The 17256-nt window shown below is 53.0% G+C and overlaps 1 protein-coding gene across 15 annotated transcripts in view; it reads left to right on the top strand.

The window, feature by feature from the left end:
* The window catches only part of CAMTA1 (calmodulin binding transcription activator 1), a 964086-nt gene that overhangs the window by 629525 nt on the left and 317305 nt on the right, over positions 1 to 17256 (top strand). The gene's annotated exons all lie outside the window — the stretch shown is intronic.

Here is a 17256-nt window from a genome sequence, read left to right as displayed (position 1 = left end):
TTAGCTCATTGTAGTTTTTATGGTTGTCATCATTGCTGTGAACAAGCAGAGCGGAGCTGGAATGTGCCCTGCTGCTCAGGTTCGCCCTCACACCTGCAGCCCTCGGGTGACCAGTCCCCATCTGCTGCTGTGACTCAGGGAGAGGAGGCAGAGCGCGTCTCTCTGTGTCCTTGGTGAGCCAGACATAGAGGAATGTCTCCTTGCTTTTGTCCAAGCAGCCTTCTGACAATGCGGCACGGACACACCCAGGCCTGCGAGAGGAGAAATACACATCCGTCGGGCACTCCTCACTAATTTCTAATGTTGGTGTAAACCGGGTGCAAAGGCCAGTGTTTAACTCCCTTCTCTGCCCCTGGGAAGAACTCTCCTGGGAGGGTAAGGGGTCACGGAACTGCTGGGAGCCCGGCCTGCCTAGCCGTGGCACTGGTTGGAGGGCACCGCCCCTTCGTGAATGTGAAGGTCTTGGGCTCCGGGCTCTTTTGGATGATGCCTCCTGGGAACGGCTCCTTCCCGGCTATGACATGGTGTCTGGTGGGGCTGGTTCTGTGCTTCCCATCGGTAAGCTCCCTTTTTCTACCCACAAGGCCTGTCCGCGGCTGGCCCAGACACTGAGGTGCAGGGCTAAAAAAGACCTTGGACTTTCTGTGCACTCTCCATGCTGACCAGGGACTCGTGTGCTGACACTTCCACTGTCAGGGTGGGCGTGCCCTTGGCGTCTGCTGCCGTTTCTTCCTGGTCTGTCTCCCTGCCAGCCTGGGGGTGACAGGACAGGCCCCAGGGCTTTCCATGTCATATGTCCAGCACCATTCACAGAGTCTCTCTGCACTGAGTAGGTGCTCCACAAATGAAGGGAGGAAGGGAGGGAAGGAAAGGAGGGAGAGGGGTGTGGGGTGGGAGGGAGGGAAGGAGTAAGGAGCTGCCTCCCCATGGATGCCTGTCCACTGTTGCACAGCTGTGATTGGTAGAGAGTTGGCTGCAACAGCACAGAGCAAGTCCACCCAAATGCCTGGAGGTGCTCTCCTTACTCCCCCTTGCTCTGAGCCATCTCTTCTCCAGCCTGATTCTCCTTCCCTCCTATTCCCGCCCCCTTGGTGAGGGCTCTGGGCACCGGAGATCTTGGGCCCAGGCCACTGCTGTGCCACATGCTGGGTGGGCCCCCTTTGCACTGCCTGTCAGCAGCCCCCTGCCCTGAGCAGATGGGGTGAGCAGCCGCAGGGCAGTTCCTAGGCCCCCTGGCACCAGGCCTGCAGGAAGGCAGGAAGCTGCAGCTCCCCAGGGCCTGTGGCCGGAGCATGCCCAGCGTCTCGGGCCCTTCCCTGGGCTGGTTGGTGGACACGAGGCTGAGCGAGGCTTTAGTCAATGTGTGGGCATTTATCCTCCTTATTGTCCTCAGCAGGAAGGGGCTGAGAGGCAGGATGGGAAAGCCTATTTCTGGGGACATAAAGCCCCCATTAGCAGCCCAGACAGGCAAAGTACGGCGCCAGGACTGAGGGTTCCAGAAGACCGCAGCAAGGCCGAGGGAGGGAGTGACAAGGTCAGACGCCCCCAGAGGAGGAGACAGGAAGGTTAGCCCCACAGGGCAGTGGCCGGGCAGGGTCGAGGTTGCAGGTGGGGCTCCAGCAGCAGCAGGGAGGCATGCGTTCCTCATCAGAGGAGCTTCTTAGCACGTGGGCACTATTTATTGCCGCCTGCTGTTTATTATCTGATTATGATGACCCTTGTAGATGCAGCTGCTGCCCGGCCTGCAGCCCTGTGACTTCGTGACTCCTCCTAGCCTGCTCCTCACCTGGGGTGTCTCTGGGTGCAATGGAGGGGCGGGGCAGAGCCCAAGGAATGGTGCAGGGCAGGCCCCTTCCAGTCCCATCCAGCAAGCCCCTCAAACCTTCCAGGCCCCCTGGAGAAGCTCACCAAGGCTGGGCCTCTGGGAGCTACTGGACTCCAGCTCCCAGGACACGGCACGTCAGGGTTTGCTGGGCCACGGAGTAGGGAGACACAAACTGCACAGTTTCCCATTTCCCCGGGCAGAGCGCAGGGACCTGCTCTCTTGGGGCTCGTCTCAGGTGGGCGCTCTGGTTCCAGGCCCGGTTGGCCTCCCCCTGGATCTCCAGCTTGAGCTGTGGCCAAGCGATTCACCTGTATGACACACTCCCTGATGTCCACGGGGCCAGGTGCAACTGGGATGCCAGCTCTGGAAAGCAGACCACAGCTCCACAAATGGCCCTGCTACAGACTAGCCCCGTGACCCTTCCCCACCGCCGAGTGACCCTGCCCCCGGGCCTCAATTTCCTCCCATGCAGTGTGGGGTGTGGGCAGTGCCGGTGTCTGTAGGGCTGCCTTGGGCCCTCATTGTTGCTGACGTGTTCCTAGCAGGAGACTCACTGCACGGTACACTCGGTACCGAGAACGGCAGGCAGGTCAGTGCCATCCACCGTAGGAAGGAAAAAAAACAGCCACGTGTGCCCTGGAAGAATGAGTAGCCACAGTCCCACCTACAGCCCCAGCTGTAGCTGAGAGCCTCTGGGCAGGTGTCTGGAAAGTTCAGGGCTTCACCAGGACGGCTTGGCCCACCCCTGAGGCCAGGGGGCCAGGACCTGTTTTGCCATCTCTCTCAAGATGGTCATTTATGGGCTGTCTGATGGGGTGGAGATCTCCCTCCATTGGAGGCTGGGGTGGCATAACAAGCTGTTTCCCTGGAGCTGGGGACAGTTCTCAGTGCCCAACTGCTGTAGATTGAGTCATGTTCCCCCCCAAAAAAAAGTGCTCTTAATCTTAACCCGTCCCGGTGGGTGTGGGCCCGTTGTGAGGAGGATCTCTTGAAGATGCTGCTTCAGTTACAATGTGGCCCAACTGAGTCAGGTGGGGCGCTCATCTGGGCCACGCGAGTCCTTTATAGGCAGAGTGAAAGCCAGACAGAGAGAAAGCCGCGGAAAGAGCAAGAAGCTGAAGTCAGCGGAACTCAGGAGAGGAAGAAGACATGTGCATGGTCATGTGCTGGAAAAGCCAAGAAGCCCCGAAGACTGCCTCCAGCCAGGAGACACTGCCTCCGGGACGGAGCCAGCCCATCGGGTGGTTTGTTTCAGCAGAAGAGAACCTAAAACACCCACACTGGGGTATTTCTTGTGATCTTTCACACAGATGTGCTCGTACATCTTCAGCTGACCCTTTGGGGCTCATAGGTTCGGGTTCAGTCATTATCCCTATTTTTAAGACTGGGAAACAGCTGCTGAGAGACTAAAATTTTCCCCAGGCCACCTAATGAGAAATGTTTGGTCTCAGACGCTTTTGGGGGTATTTAATGTCAAATTCATTTTTTTTGTCTACAGTTCTGCAAGTTTTGACAAATGCATAGCTGTGAAACCACCACCCCGGTCAAGATACAGAATATTCTATCAGCTCAAAAAATTGCCCCATGCCCTTTTGTAGTCAACCTGACCTGCTAATCTGTTTTCTGTCCCTATAATTATGCCTTTTCCAGAATGTCATGTAAATGGAATCATATGGAATATAGCCTGAATCTGGCTTCCTTTGCTTAGCATTATGACCTTAACATTCATCCATGTTGTTGGATAGATCATAAGTTTGTTCCTTTTAATTGGTGACTAGTATTCCACTTGTGTGGCTATATACCAAGTTTGTTTAACCATTCATCTATTGAAGGACATCTAGATTGTTTTCAGTACTGGGATGTTACAAGTAAAGGACCATAAACATTCCCATATAAGCTTTTGTGTCAACATACATTTTTATTTCTTTTGAGTAAATGCCTAGGAATGAAATTACTGGGTACATGGTAAATATCTTAACATTATAAGAAATGGCCAAATGGTTTTCCAAAGAGGCTGTACCATTTTGCACTCTTGTTAGCAATATATAAAAGTTCTAGTTGCTCCACATCCTTGCCAGCATTTGATATTGTCACTTTTTAAAGCTATCCTAGTGGGGATAGTCACATTTCATTGTGGTTTTTAATTTGTATATCCCTAATAATTCATCATGCTGGTTAATTCATGTCTACCTATGCTATCTATGTATCTGCTTTGGGGGAGTGTCTGTTTAAATTTGTTTCCCGTTTGTTGGTCAGGTTGTTTTTCTTATATTGGTTTTGAGAAGTATTTAATGAGCGAGATTCAAGTTCAGATATGTGATTTGCAAATATTTTCTCCAAGTCTATGGCTTATCTTTTCATTCTCTTAATAACAGCTTTCAAAGAGGAGAAGCCCTTAGTTTTGATGAAGTTAAATTTATCAATTTGTTTTTTTGTGAATTTATGTGCTTTTTTTATCCTTAAAAATCTCTGCCTAACTCAAGGTCACATATTTTTACATTTATGTTTATGATTCCTTCTGCATACTATTTGTGTATGATGTGAGGTAAGGAGCAAGTTTTTTTCTTTTACATATTGGATACCCAATTTTTCCAGCACCATTTATTGAAATCACCATCTTTTTTTTTTTTAACTTTTTTTATTAATTAAAAAAGTTAACAAACAAAACATTTAGATATCATTCCATTCTACATATACAATCAGTAATTCTTAATATCATCACATAGTTGCATATTCATCATTTCTTAGTACATTTGCATCGATTTAGAAAAAGAAATAAAAAGACAACAGAAAAAGAAATAAAATGATAATAGAGAAAAAAAAGACTATACATACCATACCCCTTACCCCTCGCTTTCGTTTACCACTATTTCAAACTGAATTTATTTTAACATTTGTTCCCCCTATTATTTATTTTTATTCCATATGTTCTACTCTTCTGTTGATATAGTAGCTAAAGGGAGCATCAGACACAAGGTTTTCACATTCACAGAGTCTCATTGTGAAAGCTCTATCATTGTTCAATCATCATCAAGAAACATGGCTACTGGAACACAGCACTACCTTTTCAGGCAATTCCCCCCAGCCTCTCCACTACATCTTGAACAACAAGGTGATATCTACTTAATGCATAAGAATAACCTCCAGGATAACCTCTCAACTCTGTTTGGAATCTCTCAGCCATTGACGCTTTGTCTCATTTTACTCTTCCCCCTTTTGGTCGAGAAGTTTCTCTCAATCCCTTGATGTTAATTCTCAGCTCATTCTAGGTTTTTTCTCAGTCCCTTGATGCTGAGTCTCAGCTCATTCCAGGATCTCTGTCCTACGTTGCCAGGAAGGTCCACACCCCTGGGAGTCATGTCCCACACAGAGAGGGGGAGGGTGGTGAGACTGCTCATTGTGTTGGCTGGAGGGAGGGGCCACATCTGAGCAACAAAAGAGGCTCTCTTGGGGGTGACTCTTAGGCCTAAATTTTAAGTAGACTTGACCTATCCTTTGTGGGGTTAAGTTTCATGTGAACAAACCCCAAGACTGGGGGCTCAGCCTATAGCTTTGGTTGTCTACACTACTTGCGAGAATATCAAGAATTCAACTTGGGGAAGTTGAATTTCTCCCCACTCTCACCATTCCCCAAAGGGGGCTTGCAAATACTTTTCCAGACACTGATCAAATTCTGGGATTCATCGGGGGATCACTCTGGACAAACCAACAAAATCTCATGTGTTACCTGAGATTCCAAGTACTTATGACATTCAGTCAAACTATCTACATGAGTTATATGAAATGACCATCTTTTCTCCATTGAATTTCTTCAGCACCTTTTTTGGAAATCTGTTGACCATATGTGTGTGATTCTATTTTATTGATCTGTGTCTACCCCTTTGCCAATTCCATACTGTCTTGATTTCTGTAGCTTTATAGTAAGTCTTAGAATCAGGTAGAGCAAGTCTTCCAGCTTTCTTTTGCTTTTTCAGAATTGTCTTGGCAATTCTATTTCCTTTTCCTTCCCATATAAATTTTAGAATCAGTTTCTCAATTTCCTTAAAAAATCCTGCTGGGGTTTTGATTGGAATGCCATTGAATCTAGAGATCAGTTTGGGAAGAATTAACATCTTAGAACTCTTGAGTCTTCCAGTATATGAACTCAGTGTATCTCTCTGTTTATTTAGGTCTTTGCTTTCATCAGTGTTCTGTAGTTTTCAGCATACCGATTTTAACATGTATTTTGCGAGATTTATTCCTCACTTTTTCAGTTTTTTTTCCATGGTTGTTGTGAATGAGACTGCTTGTGTTTTTCATTTCCAATTATCCATTGCTATTACATAGAAATAGGATGGATTTTTGTTTTTGTGCATTGACCTGAGATCAGATCTTTCTAGCTCCGCATCCATTCTCTCCCAGCTCCTCACCCACCAGGCTGTCTCCTTGGCAGCAGGAGCCGGATCTGGAAACTGGGTTAGTGGGTTACAGTCCCCACACCTCACCCTGGGTCACCTTGAGGCTGTGAGTCATGGATCTCTCTTGCTGTGCTTTTCCTTTCCCCGAAACATAGTCTGCACTCCTCCCGCCCCCAGGCACGTTAAGGATGAGTGACTAAGGCAGCAAGACCTCGGAGCTCTGATCTGAACAGTTGACCTGGTGGAGACTCAGTGGTTTTACTTTCTTACTCAGGTGTTACTATCATTTGCATCTTGGGGAAAGTGCATGCAGCTGGGTGAGTCAGGGACAGCCGCCCATGCTCTGCCGGCTCCAACTCCCCCAGCCCCCTCAAATACACCCAGCAGACCCTGAGGGCCTCCCTTGTTCATGCCTACCCCCTACCCGAGACCACCTTCTCCCCAGACTGGGAGCATTAGGAGGCTCCCCAAATGCCTAGTGGCATGCCCCCCCCAGGGCTCCCGCTGCCCCCGCCTCTCCTTTTGTCATGGTCTGCTGTTGGTTTGGGAGGGGCTTTTCTTTGGGTTTGGCGGTAAGCACAAGCAGGTGGAATGAGCAGGGGCTTTGGCGAGAAGAGGCAGTGAGCAGAACTGCGTGGGGGGTTGGGAAACCACATAAGAGGTTGTTTTTGAAACTGGAAAAGAAAGAAAGTCCAGAGCACATCCTCCTGGCCTCATGAGTGGCCCTTGCTCAAGTGGCCCCTGCCTAGACGCTGTCGATAGGAAGTGTGTTCTCAAGACATTTTTCACTGGGGGCAGGGAACTGGAGGAACTGCTATTTTCATTATTCTTTCATTCGCAAAATAATCCAGCACAGAGTAAGCGCCTAAGTACTTGGTAGATGAATGAATGAATGGGTGAATGAATGATCATGAGTCATATGCCAGGCGCTCTGCTAGGTATTTGGGATACCAGGATGAATGGGAAATGGTATGAACGTTCAAGAAGCCCCCGGCCTAGTCGGGGAGGTAAACCCAGAAGTGAAACTAACAGTGCAGGTAAGTCAGTAATGGAGATCTCTCCAGGAGTGAGCGGGGAGGGTGCGAGAGAGGAAGGAACCTGGGAAGGATCCTGGAGGAGGTGACACTCGGCCTTCAAGGAAGAAAAGGAGCTAGTTAGATGTGGGGGAGGAGGGAGGAGAAGGGGCAGAGGCAGAGGGGACAAGAGCCTATGATAGAAAGAGCATGATACTTTGCATGATGCTACCTATGGAAAGGTGAGCCCAGCCGGGGCCTGTTCCTTCTGTGGCCCAGGGCCAGGCAGCCAAGCAGCTATGGGGTCAGCCCTGCAGATGGCATGACCAGGAGAACATCGTGGGCTTTCTGTGAAAGTTTCTATCGGATCCTCCCCCAGAGGCCCTAGGGTCATTGCCATCTTACAGGTGAGCCCAGAGAGGTGAAGGAATGTCCCCGAGGTCTCTGGCCAGGAAGTGGTAGGGCTGGGACCTGCAACCAGACCCAGCTGCCCCTTTCCCACAGGTCTTAGGTGTGGAGGGGGTGCAATCTCCCAGTGCTCTGTTGTCCACCTGGGGCTGGGCAGGGCAGCTAACCTCTGTGATCTCACTGCAGCCTCACAGACCTACAGGTGGGCAATTTCAGCTGCTCTTGACAGATGAGAAACTGAAGCTCAGAGAGGGTTATCCCCACTCCCGCTAGGGCACATGACCAGAGCACAGCTGGGACTGGACTTCTGGGCTATGACTCCAAAGCCCTCAGGTCATCTGGACAGACCCCAGTGTTAACAAAGAAGTGGCCTCCAGGGTGAGAGCCTGAGATCACGCACCATCCAAGGTCAGGGGCCCCAAACTCAACTCCACCTGCCGGGTCCACGTCAGCCCCCTGCTCTTGCTCCCTGGGGGGCCTCCCTGGGGTCTTGAGAAGAGTCCTTCTAGGAAACCCAGAGCTGAGACATCTTAGGCCACCGCCAGCCACAAGACCCTTCCTACAGGGAAGCACAGGCCTCACTTCCTTTGTCTGGGCAGTTGGGAAACAATTTAAAATGGATTTGGAGAAAGTCAGTCTCTGCAGAACAAGGAAATTGATATAAGCAATTTCAGGTCCCTAATAAAACCAATCTGGGGTGTGAGGCCTCCCTAGTTAACGATCAGCATAAAATAAAGGTCTTTTTAGTACAGGGATAAGTTATCTGTTAATTTTACAGTTGAACTGAAGTGAAAATATCATTTAGATGGGCCAGCGCTGAATTCGATACTTGCCCTATCTGGTGCTCACTGCAGATGAGCTGGGGGAGGCTGGTCTCTGGGGGAGGGGGAGCACCCCCAATTTCCCTTCTCACTCCCCTCCTGCAGGCCCAAGTTGCTCATCCTCTGGGAAGCTTCTGCTTTTGCAAGCACTCCCTCCTGATTTGATAATGGAAGCTGGTGTCACTGAAAGGAGACCAGACTTGGGGTTCATAAAATGGCCTCAAAGCCCAGTACCTCACTTATAACAACCTTGGACCTTGTCACTTGTCTTTCCCGAGCCTCAGTTTCCCTATCTGTAAATGGGGTTAAGACCACATGGGTGGGTATGAGGCTTGTGGGAAAGCACCAGAGCCTAGGCCCCGGAGGCATAAGGGGTGGGATGGCACGTCCTTGCCAGGTGCTGCGGGGACTGGAGGCGACCTTCTTTAAAGCTGTCCTGCCTCTGGAGCTGCTTGCTATAGCGATGGTGAACTCCACCAGGGTGCATGAACCCACACTGGCTGCCTCTGGGATTTGGGGTGCTCTAAACCCAGTCCCTGGGGGTGCAGAGTCTACTTCAGAGGACATTTTGAAGCCAGCTAACTAGCATGCGTGCCACTGAAAGATGGACGTGAAGGCAGGAGCCATCACAGCTCTGCACAGCAGCTCAGGACGATTCTCCAACCTGCGGCCGGGAGGGGGAAGAGCTCCCACCTGAAAAATGCCCCTGCATTGCCCACAGCACCCTCAGCATTGCCTTTTCTCACCGTCTCTGGGTATTCCCGTGTGTGGACACACACATCAACTCCACCCGGGAGCTGTGTGCAAAGACTTGCACAGCCAGAGGCTCCGGGAGGCAGTTTGTGCTCAGAAGCGGCCGTATCCTCGGGCCCCCTCGGCATTGCAGAGACGTGCCGGGGCTTTTCAGAATAACCCACTTGAGTTTCCACCAATTTTGCTTCTGAGTTATGTGCAGAGAAACTGCCCCCAAACTGCTTCCCCAACTAGGAGAGGGGAAGCTTGGGCTTGATTCAGTCCGAGGCCCTTGGCAGTTTCCTCTCTCAGTCCCCTGCCCGCTGGCTTCTAGACTTGGTGGCGCTTTCCGCCCCCGGCCCTCCACCCAGCTGGCATGCGATTCACATTCAGTGAGCTAGTTTTGATGTGGTTGCTAAACACCATTTGATTAACTAAAGGCTGATAGGCAGGGCAGACCCTGCTGAAATGGATTGGGGTGTCACTGCTGCCCGATCCCATGCATGGGTTTTCAATAGTCCACGCCTTCCTAATTACCACCAGGGCCAGGCAGCTGGCAGGGTTGCTGGAGAAGCAACTCGGGGGCTTTCAGCTGTTGGGGTGGTAACTCGGGCTGTTATAGCCCCGGCCACTGGCCGCTGGAGTCAGGGGGGCCCTGGGGCTGGTGAGTAGGGCTGGAGGCAGGCACCTGCAGTGTGTGACTGGAGAGGGGGGGACAGCCCTCTCCACCGCCTCCTCCCTCCCTACCCTGGGCCTGAAGTCCCCCGCTGGAGGAGCCTGGTGATTCCCTGAGAGCTGCAAGATCCTGGGTGGTCACCCCCGAGTGGGCCTCACCTCCCAGCTATAAAATGCCAGGGCTGTGGGATGGGCGCTCAGGGAGGTGAGGGGACCTCTCGGCCCTCCTGGTCTTTAAATCTAGAGCTGCTCGTGGACTGACGAGGCGTTAAGTCCCATCCATCTACTGAAAACAAATACTCTGCGTGTTCTAGGGGAACCTGTGCCGCCGCCTTTGCCTCTGCCCAGATGTGTCCACAGGCAGGCCTGGGTCCTAAGGGAGCCCAATGCATGGGGCAGATCTGGGCCAGCAAGGACATCGCGGGGCACTGGGGTCCAGGGGTGGCACTGGAGACCATCGTGGCTGCTCCCTCTCTTTGCTGTGGGTGACACCTGGCTCCAAGTCCCAGGAGACTTGTCCTGGCCACAGAGGAGCCAGAGTCCCTGACAAACACTGTGGTGTGAGCACACAGGGGCCCAAAGCTGCCGGCTTGGAGGACGGTCAGGAGCAGGCCTGGTACCCAGGCCATGGGGCCTGCTGCTGGGTAGAGCACACCAGAATCCACACTGTCCATCCTTGCTCTGCTTAGGGGACCATCCCTGGGGGCTGGACGGTGGGGAGTGGTGTGCACGGGCCCTCTGCTCTGTGCTGGCTCCTTCTAAATCAGGTGGTCAGGAGTTGCTGAGAGGGCAGTTGGAAACCAGGCGCCCAGGCCCAGCCAAGAGCAGGGCCTGCACTGGCCTAGTTTGGCTCCGTGCCTCCAGTTCCTATAAGTTCTCCATGTGTCTGTGGGATAGAGGAGGTCCCTGCGCTTTCTTGGGGCAGCTTGACTGAGCACAGCCCCCTTTCCTCCACCTCTCTCCCTCCCCTGCTCTGCTTTGGCTCCCTCTTGCCCTGGCCTCTGCTCACCTGGTGGCCTCTCAGGGCAGCTGCAGAAGAGGTGGGAAAGGAGGGGACCATCACGGAGAGCCCCTCTGCCCTGCCTGGGGTCCCCCTGAATGAGACGCGGCCCCTGCCCCCTTTGGTGACCAGGCCCAGGAGGGCATGTGCGGCCATCGGTTTCATTTCAGGCCACTGAATCTAATGTGCGCCCCGGGTGCAGCCAGGCTGACAGACAGGTACCCGCCCAGTCCTCCCAGTGCTTCACCACGCATCTTCCCCATCCAGGCTCAGGAAGGGAAACTGAGGTCCCGAGAGGGGCAACGACTTACCCCGACTCACGCTCCCCAGTGGTGGCACCCAGGTGCCCCTCCCACCTCTCCCACCTTCCCTGGCAGCCCCCCTGCTGAGGTCCCCTGCCACCGTGCCTGGCTCTGCAGTGGCCCCAGCCTCCCCCCGTGCTTCGCTCCAATTTGAGGCCACGGAGGCCAGCGCCTTCCCTGGAAGATTCCCCTCGTCCCAGGGGTCTCGGGCTCTCCGCAGAGAATAATTAGGAGCTCCTTTGAGTAGCTTCTGGGGACCTTGGCGCCAAGGCCGGGACGAGGCCGCCCTCTGAGCCTGGCGTCAGGCCTCCCTGCCCTGAGCCCCAGGTGAGCCTAGAGCCGAGAGCTGGGCTGGAGTCACTCTTCTGCCCCTGGGCATTCCCAGCTAGAAGGATAGAGAGGACAGAGGGACTTGGTGAGAAAGAGGACAGCTGCTCATCTGGAACCTTCCACCTGGAGGGGGGAGCCCACTGTCTGCCCATGAGATCCCAGGCAGCCTGGCCTCCCTGGGGACCACCCCCACCCCGGCCTTCTTGCAGGAGAGGCGTGAGCCAGCCACCGCCGGCCGAGTCCCCTGTCCCGCGCCGGGAGAGGACCCACCAGTGGGAAAGGAGACCCGCCAGTGTTGGGCTGCTCTTGGGTGAAGGATGGGCCTGAGCAGCGCTGAGGACTGACAGACATCTAGGAGCACACATGTGCGCCAGGTAAAGTGCTCGGCACTTCAGGTGGGGCTGCGCCAGCCCCTCCTGGCCCCTCCGCGGGGCACCTGCTCAGGCTCGGCTAGGCTAAGGCCCCCCCGAGGCCCCGTAAAGTGAACGGTGGAAGTCGAGGCCCGCGTCCAGGAGAGAGACGAGACACCTCATCTGGCTTCCAGGTGGAAAGCAGAGCCTTTTTCCTTCTGAGACGAACGCCTGCCCCCCACCTCAGGTTTCTCTCTGGGGCGCCTCGGTGATCTGACAGTCACCTCCCAGGTTTTGAGCTCCAGGAAGCTCCCCGGGACCTGGCGACGGGGGAAGATCTGCCCTCCGGGGACAGGCCAGGAGATTGCTGAGCCAGCAAGGCCAGCAGCTTCCCCGCCATCGAGGGCCACCCCCAGCCGCTTGGGGACAAGAAGCTTTGAAAGGGATGGGACCGGAGCTTCGTGTTTCAGACTCAGGGCAGAGGATGTGGCTGCAGCCTTTTATCTCACTGCTCTCTCCTCCTTGAAGGAAAGTATTAAGTATATATTACAATTGATTTTCAAGCAAGCAGTAAATGGGCAGACTTCCTCCACAAGGCAGAACCAGAAAAAGGATCAGGAGTTTTCACTCCGGTGCAGCCTGGGCCCAGCGCATAAAGGATAGCAGGGAAATGAAAGAGGCTGTGTGTCCCTCGGATGGGTGGCCGGGCCTGAAGCAGAGAATGGTCCCCTAGTTGCTATGGGCTGTGAAGGAGCCGCTGAAGGCCTGGACCCAGGCCCGAGCTGTGGGAGGGGCAGAGGCACACTTGGGGACCCGTCAGATGGCTTTGTGTTGGAGCTGGCTGAGCCGCGATCCCTGATTCAGCAACGGGTTCAAAGGCATGCCCCCAAGAGGAAGAGGCGCATGCATATTCACAGCAGCCTGGAGAGTTGGGCGCAAGTATCTGGGCTGGGGTAGGAGGACTGAGACCCCCTTGCGTGTGCCGCTCAGTACCTTTGCACCAACAGCCTGTGGGGCTGCCATCATAGCATCCAGAGGCTGCCTGCTCCACGGTGCCACCCAGATGCTGCATGAAAGGCAGGCAGCGTGCTCTGCTGAGAGGCACTTGCCGGTTGTGTCACATGCTTGACTGGAAGGCGAATGTCTTCAGTGCCCTGGAGGCATCAAGGAGTCCTGGTATGCAAAGCGGGGGGGGGGGGGGGGGGGGGGGGGGGGGGGGGGGGGGGGGCCGGGTTGTGGATACGTGTGAACATGTGTGTTTCCGAGACTGTCTTTGAGAAGCCATCGAAGACACTGTATGTCCTCACCACGGAAAGGGTGGTTTTCTAAGAGGGGCATCTCGCTCTGTTCCTCGGGATAAGGTACCAGGATGGAGCTCACAAGCCCTTTGCTGCCTGGGCAGTGATTCAGCATTCGAAAGGGGTCCTGGGAGAGCCATGTTGTGCATTTCAGCATTGACCTGGCGTTCTTCGCCCTGACACAGGACACAGACCTTCCTCTTGGCCTCAGAGCCAGGTCAGGTCTGAGAATTGGTGCAGGGACATTTCTCCATTTTCCCAGGCCCTGCTTCATCCGCCCCACACTCGGGCGGTCCACTTGACCTCTGCCCTGCCGTGTACACCTCCATCCTGTGGTCAGTAGAGGCCATCTACCTAGTGAGAATCAGTGCTCTTTGAAGAATTAGAATCACGTTAAATAAAAGGGCTGGCACAAGACTGACTGGAGGGAAGGGGATCTTTTTATTTTCTGATGACAATTCAGGAAGCTGAGCTATCCTTGGCAGTGGTCAATGTCATTGTTCTTTAGTTGTGAAAAAGAGCTAGAGTGGGGCTTGGCCCATGCTAGGACTCAACAAATACGGTTGAATGAGTGATTGTCATAAAATTAAACCAGCTTCTCACCATGATTGAGGAAGTAAGTCTGAAGGCCCAGAGCCATCCTCCAGTCCCTTCTCCTTGACGCCACAGGCCACCACCTTCTCCTGGCTCTCCCCCTTCTCAGATGCCTTCTCCCTAGCTCATGGTGGAGTGTGCAGAGCTCACCTCCTGGGCCTCCCCACTACCCTCTCAATATTCCCCTCCTCCAGCCATGACTGGAAACACCATCTCTATGTCACTGTTGCCCACATTGTTATCTCTGGCCCAGACTTTTCTGCTGAATTCCACGTTTGATTATCCCGCTGTCTACTGCCACCTCTACTTGGAGGTCTAACAAATGTCCTATGTCCGAAACGACTCCCTGTCCACCCCTCTCCCAGACCTGCTCTGCTTGCGGCCTTCTCATCTCAGTCAGTGGTAACTCTATTCTTCCAGTCTCTCTGACCAAACACCTTGGCGCTGTATTGACTCCTGTCATCCTCCTACATCCCTCCTCCTTGTTATTAATCCCAGCAGGTCTCCACCACCACCACCTGGATTGGAGCCACTGGCTGCTCTGGCCTGGACCACTACCCAACCTCTAACTAGTCTGTGTGCTTCTACCCTTCCCCCTGAGTCTGTTCTCAGCACTGCAGCCAGCAGCCTTCTTAACGCCTGGGTCAGATCAGTTCACTTCCCTGCTCAAGCCCTGGTGAGGCCCCCCCCGTCTCACTCAGACTAACAGGCCAGTCAGTCGCCCAGGGTCTCCTTATTGCTGACTTCAGATTTCAGCCTTCTGTCCTGACTTGCCAGGGCTACTCCAACAGTAAACTAGTTGCCTAAACAATAGAAGCAAAGGATGGAATGGCTTTAAACAATAGGAACAGATTCTCTGGCAGTTCTGGAGGTGAGAAACCTGAAATCAAGGTGTGGGTGGGGCCAGCCTCCCTAGGAGACCTGGAGGGGAGGACCCTCCCCTCCTCTTCCAGCCTCTGGTGTTTGCCGGCCGTCCTTGGTCTCCTGGGCTTGCAGCTGCAGCACTGTGGTGTCTGCCTTCCTTGCCACATAATCTTTTCCATCTGTCTGTGTGTCCAAATATCCCCTTATAAAGACAGCGTCATATTGCATCATGGCCGGCCCAAAACCAACTTGGCCTTAACTAATCACATCTTCAAAGACCCTATTTCCAAATAGGGTCACATTCATGGGACCAGGGGTTAGGCCTTCAACATATCTTTTGGGGGCCATAATTCAACCCATATCATACCATGTCTGAGATATTAGGCTACTCCTGGGGTATCAGCAAGGCAGAGTGCTGTTTTCCCAGGGTGGGGTCTATGGTCAACTGACTTGGAGGTCCCCATGCATGGATACCATAAGCTGATCACATGGCCCAGAGGTCCAGGTGGAGCAGGGACAGAGCCATGCCCCACTGCAGGTCCCAGAGCATGGGCCTACCTGAGCAGGCCTCCCCTAGGCCAGGAAGCCCCACCTCCATGGTCACTGGGATACCCTTGCTCCCCGTCATGTCCAGACAAGTGCAGAGCCTTAAAAGATTTGGCAGTCAGTGTGTGTGACCTTGATGAATGAATGCATGGGTCTTCAGGAGCCTTCCCAACCCCTCCTCCAGGTCCTTGGGCAATATATGATCAGGGGAGACAAGGATCACACATCAGAAACCACAAGAGTACAATGATACATAAAGCTTTGTGGGAGAAGCACAGAGTGGGAGCTCAGCGTGTACTTATGGATCCCACCTCTGTGCCTAGGCTTGTGCTTCGGTCACACACTTGGGTATGGCTCCTGCCTTCCAGAAGCCCTGTTCAAAGTCCAGTTTCACCTCTGTATATACCTAATATAGTTGAAGAAAGAATGTGAGACGGACAAGCAGAGAAGCTCAGAGAAAGCCTCGAGGGCTCCAAGGACAACCAGTTGACCTCTATAGGGACAGTAGAGAGGAGAAGTTCAGGGCCAGGGCAGCCGCCCTTGAGGGCACATTGACTCTGGGCCCCTAGGCCAGGTGGGAGGACATTCTGGGCAAAAGGGGAATGGACAGGCACAGACAACCTGACCTGCCCACATGCTGGCACCTCTGCCTGCCACAGCGGCCTCGCAGGGACTGTGATGCCATGATGGAGAGACAACTTTGAGGCTGTGGATTGAATATATATATATATATATTTTTTAATTTGATTTTAATGTCCCTCTTTTAAGGGTGAGAAAAGTGGGGGCTGGAGAGACTAAGACCCTGGCAGCTCGCAACTGATGGGGCCAGGCTTTCAACACTGCCAGGCTCACCCACTCCCCAGGCAGCTTCCAAACGGGGCCGCTGCCTCCGGGAGCACTAGGCTGGGAGCAGAAGTCCCCTCCAGCTCTGAGGCTGCTGGTGGATATACGTGCCCCTCTGCAAACTTTTGATGGATTTGCATCTGAAACTGCAATTAACACCTTTTTCAGGTCACCCCACAAGATTAATTTTCAGAACATAGATTAATGGAAGTGCATGTCAAAGTGTTTTAAAAATATTTTCTCTATTAATCTCGACCAGGTGCCGATTCCTGCCAATAAAGCTAATGAAGATGTAGCCTGAGTTAGGGGAAGTCTTGGGGAGAAGGAGCCCGGCCAGGGGCTTTGTTAGTGGCCCTTGCTGGGAGGCTGGGCATAGGACCAGGTGACTGAAGCCTTCCTAAGTGGTTTAGAATCCAGCAACAGGGAATGCCTACGGCGCACAGCCAGCTTCTTCTGGCTGGATGTGTTGTGTTGAATATCACCTAGAAGTATAGCTGAGAGATGGAAAATGATTCCACACCCATCCCCCGTGAGCTTAGCCTCCAGGAACATTCTGGTCTATTTCCTTCATTCTGTCCATTCTGTTCTACCTGGTTGAGACGATACTGTATATTCAAGTTTATATCTTGCTTTTGTCCACTGGCAGTCATTCCACAGTGCTCAAACTATTTAATCTCAGTTTCCTTATCAGTAAAATGGGACACTATCTGCCTGTCCTACCTCCTAAGGCTATTAGGATTTTGCACATGCTCTTTTTCATTCATTCATTCATTCATTGCAAATAAATATGTAATATGCCAAGTGAAGAAAAATAGAGTATGAAGTGAGAGACGTAGAGGGGGTAGGAAGAAAAGGGGCTTTGAAGGCTCTTTTCACCTTTACCACCAGGTGACCTCTTACTTGTCCCTCAAGGCTCTGCCCTCATGTCCCTTCCTCCATTGACCTTTGAGAGCCCTGCAGGCTGCTGGGTAACACTTGCCATCTGCCCTGGCACCAGCTCTCTTCACCTCTGCATCCTTCATCCTCTGATGAAGGAGGGACGGATCAGTGACCAGGAGCTGACATTACTGTGTTCTCTGGCAGTGGCATCACTGCTTAGGCCAGCCCTGGGCTTTGCAGCTGTGGCTGCTGCTCTCAGGTGCCTCTTTCCTAAACCCGGGGCGGCTGCTCCTCGGATACAGCCATCCAGGCACAGGCGGCTTCTTCCTTCCTATAGCCATAGGAAACTTTTTAAAGCCATCGATTGCCTAAGTATAAA

The sequence above is a fragment of the Tamandua tetradactyla genome, chromosome 2 (assembly GCF_023851605.1).
Source record: "Tamandua tetradactyla isolate mTamTet1 chromosome 2, mTamTet1.pri, whole genome shotgun sequence".
NCBI lineage: Eukaryota > Metazoa > Chordata > Mammalia > Pilosa > Myrmecophagidae > Tamandua > Tamandua tetradactyla.
This window is presented reverse-complemented; position numbering and strand designations above follow the sequence as displayed.